This window comes from Meles meles, chromosome 21, assembly GCF_922984935.1.
Source record: "Meles meles chromosome 21, mMelMel3.1 paternal haplotype, whole genome shotgun sequence".
NCBI lineage: Eukaryota > Metazoa > Chordata > Mammalia > Carnivora > Mustelidae > Meles > Meles meles.
Genome location: NC_060086.1, coordinates 12,497,969 through 12,506,732, shown reverse-complemented (window position 1 = coordinate 12,506,732; position 8,764 = coordinate 12,497,969).

Sequence of the window (8,764 nt, the reverse complement as noted above, 5' to 3'; positions counted from 1 at the left end):
TGTGTATTTGCACAAGTGTGTTCTTAGAGTGTGTCTGAGAAGCTGCTCTGCAGAGGGGCGGAGCTGGAGGTCCGGAGTCTGAGTGTGCCTGGGCTCAAACCCTAAGTCTCCAGCTTACCAGCCGTTTGGACCTTAAGGTGGCTCTCTGTGGCTCACAAGGTGCTGTTCAAGACACTGGTGACTTTTAGGTGTTTTTAAGGAATCCATCTGAATGGATATTGTATCTTGTGTGGTGTGCAATTATATGCATTGTGGTGGGTGGGGGACCTCAGTTTCTTTGAAATAAGGAAGGTTATAGATAAACCAAAGAGTAAGAAAGTGATAACTTGGGGCGCCTGGGTAGCTCAGTGAGTTAAAGCCTCTGCCTTCGGCTCAGGTCATGATCTCAGGGTCCTGGGATCGAGCCCTGCATCGGGCTCTCTGCTCAGCAGGGAGCCTGCTTCCTCCTCTCTCTCTGCCTGACTCTCTGCCTACTTGTGATCTCTCTCTCTGTCAAATAAATAAAATAAAAAAAAAAGAAAGTGATAATTTTTTTTTATGTTATGTGTGTGTCCTCCCAAAATTCACAGGTTGAATGCCGAACCCCAATGATGGTATTTGGAGGTAGGGGCTTTGGGAGGTGATCAGGCCGTGAGGGCAGAGTCCTCCCGAATGGGATTCCTACCCTTCTATGAAGAGGTCAGAGAGCTCGTCGTGACGTGAGGAGAAGTCAGTATGCAACCCAAAAAGAGGGCTCTCTCCAGAATGCAGCGATGCTAGCACAGCCTCCAGAACTGGAAGAAATAAATATTTGATGTTTAAGCCATCCAGTCTCCAGTAATTTGTTACAACAGCCTGAGCTGACGCAGACCGCATGGGACTCCACACTCTCTCCATCCTTTCCGCAGCAACCTTTCAGGCCACATGCTTCAGATGCTATAGCTTCAAAACCTCTTGACCAGTCTGTGTGGTCTGAGTGACTGAGTAGAGCACCAGCTGCCCCGCCCACCCACCCACACCATAGGTATTATCAAGAACAGAAATGAAGACCTGTCGTGTGGAGCTATGCACCATCTGGGGCCAGTCACTTGTCACCACAGCAAAGCTTACGACACTGTCCCAAGCTCTTCCCACGTGTAACTCACAGCAACCCTACCAGGCAGGGTTATGAGCTCTGCGGTCCTCCATATGTGGAAAAACGGAGGCTTTTGGAGGTTAAGTCACCCACAGAGGTCATAAAGCCAGGCATGCTGGAGTTAAGATCTGAACCATGGCCATTTCCCCAGACTTCGATCCTAAGCTTAAAGCCAGATTAGCACTACTCACAAAACTATTTGTTCAGTCATGCTGCCAGCAAACCTTCCGGGAGAGCCATCCCAGAGGCCCTGGGGAAAGAAAGCCATCGAGAATGGAGAGGCCAACTGAGGCCAGGAAACAGCTCATCTGTCCGGGTGTCTTCTTTCTCCCCTTCTCTTCCACCTAAAACATGGGAACAGAAACTATTCAGGACAGTTGCGTTTGCACCTCGCCCCCTCTCATCTTTCAGGAGGAGAGAAAAATGTGGATCGCTCTTAAAGTCCCCCTCTCCCTCCTCCTTGGTGACCACAGCGTCCTGATAAAGCTCCTTGTCCACACGCATTGAATTAGCCAGATCTCTGGCCCAAAGTTTCTGTATCCATGAGGGATGCCAACCCTGCTTCCCAGGGAAGTCTTGAGGAGCCTGGAAAGGGCAAAAATGCAAACCCAGAAGGAAAGCATCCCCACTCCCAGGGGCTGAGTAGTGAGGGCAAAGAGGAAGGAAAACAAGATGGCGGCAGGGAGAAGGCGGGAAGAACTTCACAGACTCAGCCAATTCCAATCCATCCTGCCAAGGTCCCTTTGCAGAAGCCATCTTAACCTGCAGAAGTTTTCTGTGGGGCTGCAGAAATTGATTAAAGGAATTCGACGTAGGAAATGTAAGTTCTCAATGATTAATGGGAAAGAGTAATATCTTCTGCACCAGAAAGACTCTTGGTTCTTTCTCTCCCACACACCTGTTTTCCTGGGGAAATGTCCCAGGATTCTCCAAAGGATTTAAACTGTAGCAAAGTAAGAATTTTAGGGAATCTAGGAAGTTATCGTGCGAGCATCAGTATTCAACATCTGAAGTTAGATTTGGTTTGGCTCTCAGTTGGATATTTTTTTTACTATTTGCAATTTTTAAGATAAAATTTTCTTTTTAGAAAGAAAAGAAAGCAACAAATTTTGCCTTTAATTTCAAGGCATTTGATTCCTGTACTATTTTCCTACCCACGTAGAAGGTAACATTTCCTGCTTAGTGGGAAATGAATGGCTTTCTTAAAACTCTCTTCTGAGGGGCGCCTGGGTGGCTCAGTGGTTTAAGCTGCTGCCTTCAGCTCAGGTCATGATCTCGGGGTCCTGGGATCGAGTCCCGCGTCGGGCTCTCTGCTTGGCGGGGAGCCTGCTTCCTCCTCTCTTTCTCTCTCTCTCTGCCTGCCTCTCTCCCTACTTGTGATCTCTATCTGTCAAATAAATAAATAAAATCTTTTTAAAAAAAAAAACTCTCTTCTGAGCCATTGTGTTTATAACAACTGCAAGAAACAATGCTTTCTGAGAACTTACCACTAACCAGCCAGGATCTGTTCTAATGGTTTCCACTCATCTGATTCTCAGGACAAAGCTGGGAGGTAGTCCTTGTGTTGAGGTAACAGAGATACAAGTTTTATTCGGAGTTTAAGGAACATGTATGGAGTTTATAATTTGATAAGTTTTGGTGCATGTATATACTCATAACTCCATCACTACAATCAAGATAATGAATATATTATACCCCCCAAAGTAATCCCTGCCTCCTACTTCTCCCTGCACTCCCCTGCTAAGTAATTCCCAGGCAATCACTGATATGCTTTCTGTCGCTAGAGATGAGTTTGCTTTTTCTAGAATCTTAAGATTTTTACATAAAGCGGGATTATATATTCCTTTTCAAATGGCTTCTGCAAGCCAACATAAATATTTTGAGGATCATCAATGTTGTTGAGGGTATCAATACCATATTCTTTGTCATTGCCAAGTAGTCCACTGTATGAACAAACCATTGCATTTACCCATTCACCTGTTACTGGATGGTAGGGTAGATTCCAGTTCACTTCTCTTAGGTAAATACCTAGGCATTGAAGATTTGAATCGTATAGTACAGATATGTTTAACATTTTAAGAAACTGCCGAACTGGCTGATCATTTTCCATTCCCACCATCAATAAATGAGAGTTAAAGTAGCTTCCCGTGTTTGCCAGCACTTGGTATGGTCAGTTTGTCTAGTTATGTAAAGTGTTTTCATTTTTTTAAAGATTTTATTTATTTGACAGACAGAGATCACAAGTTGGCAGAGAGGCAGACAGAGAGAGAGGAGAAATCAGGCTCCCCACAGAGCAGAGAGCCCGATGTGGGGCTCGATGAGGGGCTCGATACCAGGACCCTGAGATCATGACCCGAGCCGAAGGCAGAGGTTTAACCCACTGAGCCACCCAGGCACCCTAGAGGTTTTTTTAAAAATATGTTTCTGGATACAACCCCTTTATCAAGTATGTGATTTATAAACATTTTCTTTCAGCATTTTCATTGTCTTTGCAATGTCCTTTGAAGTTCTTGGTTTTAATAAAGTGCAATTAATTTTTTTCTTTTATGGATCTTGTTGTATCTTAAAAAATTCTTGGCCTAACCAAACATTTATAAAATTTCTCCTATGTTTTCTCAAAAGCTTCATGGTTTTACATTTGGGTCTCTGATCTCCTTTGAGCTAATTCTGATCTGTTCAGGGAGGTGTGAATCAAAATGCAGTTTTAGTCCAGTAGTAAAATAGGAATTCAGAGGAAAGTAGAGAAAATGATGGAAAGGCAATATTACAGAGTGCTGAGAGTTTTCCAGACTTAGGAAATATGTTCATACACCAATTCACAAGATGGGTTCTGAGCAGGATAAAGTTTAAAAATCCCCATTTTCTCATTCAACTGTTACCTTTTAAAAAAATTTATAGGAGTTCCTTGAGTATTTTAGATGATAATTCCTTGTGAATTCTAGATATTGCAAATATTTTCCTCTTCCGATATCTATTTATCTCTGGAGTCCTTCATACTACAAAAGTTATAAATTTTGAAGTAATCCTTTTCATCAGTATTTGCCTCGTGGCTTTGATATTGGAGTTTTATTGAGTCCTTTCCTACTCCAAGATCATAAAGATACCACCTCCATTTTCTTCTGCTAATACTGTGGTTTTACTTTTGCAGTTAGGTCTTCAACGTATCTGGCATCTGCATTACTCAATTTCCCTGACATCTACTAAACAATGGGTGCTTTCTTGTCACTGGTAGGGTAAGTGAACCCCTCTTTACTCTTCTTCTCCCACAGAAATTTACCAAGACCCTCAAAGAGCTCAACTGAAATTTTTCTTGAAGTTGCATTATTTTTGGATTAATTTGGGGGACAACTGACATCTTTATAATATTAAGTCGCCCCCTCCAAAAGGATGATACAAGCATGTATTCAAATTGCTGGTAGGGAAACACTGTTGATATTTGTAGGTTGATCTTGTATGAACACTTCTATAAGTTCTAATCTGTTAGCAATGGATTCTTATGGTTTTTTTTTTGTTTTTTTTTTTAAGATTTTATTTATTTATTTGACAGAGAGAGATCACAAGTAGATAGAGAGGCAGGCAGAGAGAGGGAGAGAGGAGGAAGCAGGCTCCCTGCTGAGCAGAGAGCCCGATGCGGGACTCGATCCCAGGACCCCGAGATCATGACCTGAGCCGAAGGCAGCGGCTTAACCCACTGAGCCACCCAGGCGCCCTGGATTCTTATGTTTTTCTGGGGAGACGGTCATGTTATCTGAGAACAATGACATTTTAATTTATTCCGTTGTAATTCTTATACCCCCTCTTTATTTGCGTGGAAACCCCAGTATTGCATTAAATGGTAGGAGGATGGTGGACATATCCATTTCTAATTTTAAAAGAAATTTATCTGATGTTTTTTTAAGTATTATGTTTTCATAGATTTTTGCTATATAACCCTTTTGAGGTTAAGACAGTTCCCTTCTGGTTCTAGCTGAATTTTATCTAATATTCTTTCTGTATCCATTGAAATATATGAATTTGATGAATATTACACATAGTTGAAATAACTGTATATGACTCCAGTACATAATTAGCATATATTACTCAGTGTTACAAATGTATATTATGTATAGTGATAGATACAATTTAAACACAGTTCTGTATACACAGAATTTGATGGCTAATATGTACAGTTTGAAACACTCACAAATATTGTTCTCTAGACATAAATATGCAGTATAACTGTAATCCATGTGAGCAATGAACAGCAAATTAATGATAATCACTTCCATAGGGGAAAGGAAGAGAATGAAATTAGACAGGGATTCATATATGTTTTACTGCACCTGTAACATTTATTTCTAACAATATTAAAATTCTGAAGCAATATAGAAAAACATCAAGTCTGGATATGGATAAAAAGTTCACGGTTGTTCGTTGTAGTATATTCTCTGTGAAGGTTTTAAAAAATTGTTTAGATAAGACAATGGTTTTCTGTTTTACCCATCAGGTTGCCAGAGATCTAGAGGTTTGATAACACATACTGCTGGCAAGCCTGTTGGGAAACACAAGACTCCGGTGTTGTTGATGAGAATGTATGATGTTATAATTACTTTAGCAAAACTCGAAATCAATGTGCCCTTTGACACGGCAGATCCATTCTGGGAATTTATTGGACTGATCATATTAACAGGTGCGTGCAAAGGGCATAGATGCCTTCTAGCATTGGTTGTTGTAGCAAAAGACAGGGAGCAAGTAAAGTGTGCATTGGAGGGGAGCTGATGAAGAAATAGCAACATTCATACAATGCAACTATGTAGCTTTAAAATGAAGAGGTAGATCCCATTTGTGCTAATGTGAAACTAACTTTGGATTATAAGATTAAGAGGATAAAAGCATTGTATTTGGTATTCCCGTATTTGTTTAAAAAGAAAGGTAGGAATATATGTGCATTTGAATATGCATAGAGTTTCTCTGGGACCCAAGAGGTTAATAACAGCAGGTGCCTTTCTGGAAGGGAATGGCAAGTGGATGGAACCAGGGAGTACGTATGAGAAAAAGACTCAGCCTTTTATTTTCACCCTAAACTAAAAAGCCTTCTAGTATATTTGAATTTGTATAATGTGTATGAATTTTTCAAACAGATAAAAACATTTGTATCAATGGTATTTTAATGTCCCTGTCACCTTTTTGTCTTGCCTCTTCTCAGAAGTCTCTAAAAAGTTGTGTGGGTTTGTTTCTTTGGGGCTGAGGACGTATATGGCGCTGTGGAAGATTGAGGTAGGCAGAGAGGCTCCCCAACTCAACAGCGAGTTGTCGCTAGCTGGGGACTGCTCCAGACCTGATGTCCTTAGATCTGACGTCACCTGTCCCCCTCCACGTCCCCCCACCCCAAGCATGTTTATTGCACGGATTCTTTTTATACCACTGTGCTGGTCAGAGAAAGAGAACAAAACAGACTGTCCCTACCTTGTACTGGCCCACAGAGGAGACAGCCATTAAATCAGTAACACATGTAACACTGCAATTTGTGCTAAGACCTATGAAGGCGAGAACCGCGCCTTGCCAGAAGAGGGGGAACAGGGCGATCTAAATTAAATTAGGGGAGCAGAAGACCTGACAAACAGACGTTTACACGGGAACCTGAGGGATGGTTTGCCGGTTAGGGCTCTTTCTGGTTCAAGTACAGAAATCCAGCTCAAATGAGCCGGAGCCAAAAATGGAAAGTGATTGTTTTTTGTTTTTTGTTTTTTTTAAGATTTTATTTATTTATTTGACAGAGAGAAATCACAAGAGAGGCAGGCAGAGAGAGAGGAAGGGAAGCAGGCTCTCCACTGAGCAGAGAGCCCAATGTGGGACTCGATCCCAGGACCCCGAGATCATGACCTGAGCCGAAGGCAGCGGCTTAACCCACTGAGCCACCCAGGCGCCCGAAAGTGATTGTTTTAACTCAACTAGAATGGGGCTTGGGAGAGGGAGAATCAGCAGAGACTACTTGATGGAGGGATGGAGATGTTTGGGAACACTGTAACGGTACCTCATGTCACTCCACTGTGCTCTTCAAAATGGTTAGTTTTATGCCATGTACATTTCACCTCAAGATAAAAAAGATAAAGAATCTGCCTGGGATTCTACAGAAGGGGGATCCAGAGCATTCGGAACGGCCTCTAGTTGAAGCAGTTAATAACGTCCAGTGGGAGGACGCGTGTTCTGACCCCTCTCACTTAAGGTTCCTTAATGCTCTGAAGGCACTTCCAGAAGGTACCCTAAGTCAGAAGATGGCGCACCCACAGTCTCCTGAGATGATTCACAAAAACAGACCAGAGCCACCGGGTTGCCACCTTCTGTGCGTGGAAATCATGGTGTCTGCTGGCCTTTGGCAGGGAGTTTTGTCTGGGAGCTGTGCCTGGCCGACATGACAACATCGGGACCCAGCAGTGACACCCCCCAAATCCTGGTGTCAACAGGGGTTCCCTCTTTATTTTATTTATTTATTTTTTTAAATAAATTTTGTTTTGTTTTATTTATTTATTTGGCAGAGAGAGACACAGCGAGAGAGGGAACACAAGCAGGGGGAGCGGGAGAGGGAGAAGCAGACTCCCCGCCAAGCAGGGAGCCCGATGCGGGGCCCGATCCCAGGACCCCGGGACCATGACCCGAACCGAAGGCAGACGCCCAATGACTAAGCCACCCAGGCGCCCCAGAAAGGGTTCCCTCTTGATGGCAAGGGGGAAGGAACTGGTGAATGGACATGCGTACCCATTTTCATTTCTTCCTAAGAGTCCCTGCTGCGGTGCTAACTACTGCCTTTCCCAACCTTCCCTGCTGCTAGCGTTCTGGACTCAGATCAGGCCCTTCCAGTGAGATGCACTTGTACAAGGTTTGGCAGTCGGAGGAAAGGAGGGGGCCTCTTCCTAACGCTCTGAGTGTTGTGCTAGCACAAACATTGTTTGTTTTGCAAGCCGTCCAATGCTCAGCCGCCAGCTCCATGAATGACAAGTGGAAATAAAGCAAGATCACATTGTTGTCACCTGTCCTACATGTTGCTATCACTGCCTGGAAAGAAATCCTAAAGGGGAGAGGACATGAGAATCAACATCTTGGCGTAGTGATCAGGAAGGCACGGCGGGTCCTAGGGTTGTTCTCAGCTGACTTGCACTTGGCCCAGACCCTCTAAGAGTGGGCCGGTCATTTGGAACGGATGTCCCTGAAGGAAAACTACAGCTGGGCTTGTGTACATCGGATGTTGTAAAGGGCTAGGCTTGGGATGGGAGCTGGGAGACGTGCCAAAAGCCCAAAAGGCTGTGAACCAAGATTAAAGAAAGAAGCTTCCCCAGGATTTGCACCACAGAGCCTGGATAACCCTGGAAAGGCGGGAGGCCTGCCAAGACCCGAGCCTATCCCCGTGTTTTCTTCCACATCCACACTGATAGTGAGTAGAAATGAGCCGCAGCTTACCTCATCAAGGGGAGGGATTTCCAGCCAGAGATTTCCCTATTTATCACTTACTACAGGGGTACAGTGGATGTTACCCACGGTTTTTTACTCTCCAGGGAGGAATCCTCTGCGTGGGTCTTTTGGAAGGCAGTGCCCATGTCCCACAACAGGTGCCAAAGGAGCAAGGTATTCTTAACCCCCTGGCTGCTGGGAAATGTGCCCCTGACCCAAGTCCAT